The following is an 850-nucleotide window of genomic DNA, read 5'->3' on the forward strand; positions in this document are numbered from 1 at the left end:
TGTAGGTGCTGGATTAGAAAAGGTCATTCAAACAAGTGTTTAAAAAACACACGTCCACAGGACACATCCTTTATTTAGCATTCTTGAGGGTGATGGGTCAGAAATATTAATATTTTAGCCAGGCTAATTGAGAATGGGGTTCAAGAAATAAATACCTACTCGCTGTGTGGTTTGGTACCTTCTCTGAGCCTCAGATTCCAAGTGAGTAACATCCCTCTGATGGAAAGTTCTCAGTAAATGGAAGCTATTCTTTTTTTTTTTAACATCTTTATTGGAGTATAAATTGCTTTACAATGTTGTGTTAGTTTCTGCCGTATAACAAAAAATATGGAATGCTTCACGAATTTGCGTGTCATCCTTGCGCAGGGGCCGTGCTAATCTCTGTATTGTTCCAGTTTTAGTATATGTGCTGCCGAAGCAAGCACAATGGAAGCTATTTTTACTTTTTCATCTCCAAGCTTTTCTGTGATATGGCTGCCACAATCTCTCCTTGACTTTTTTGCTCCAGTTCTGTACCAGCCAACTCTTGTCTTAGTTAAACCCCTCCACCCACCCTCACACATACATAGACCTGCACACATATACACATGCATATACATAAACATATACATGGATCCACACCCACTCCTACACACATATACCCATGCATATACATAAACATGGATCCACACCCACTCCTACACACATATACACATGCATATACATAAACATATACATGGATCCACACCCACTCCTACACACATACCCATGCATATACATAAACATGGATCCACACCCACTCCTACACACATACACATGCATATACATAAACATATACATGGATCCACACTCATTCCTACACACATATACA

At 39.4% G+C, this 850-nt stretch overlaps 1 non-coding gene across 1 annotated transcript; it reads right to left on the reverse strand.

The window, feature by feature from the left end:
• Positions 1-321: 321 nt before the first annotated feature.
• On the reverse strand, positions 322-425 carry LOC132501420 (U6 spliceosomal RNA). The gene has a single exon (XR_009534233.1). It is a non-coding gene; the product is annotated as a U6 spliceosomal RNA (small nuclear RNA).
• Between the last annotated feature and the right edge of the window lie 425 nt (positions 426-850).

The sequence above is a fragment of the Mesoplodon densirostris genome, chromosome 1, assembly GCF_025265405.1.
Source record: "Mesoplodon densirostris isolate mMesDen1 chromosome 1, mMesDen1 primary haplotype, whole genome shotgun sequence".
In the NCBI taxonomy this organism is placed as follows: Eukaryota; Metazoa; Chordata; class Mammalia; order Artiodactyla; family Ziphiidae; genus Mesoplodon; species Mesoplodon densirostris.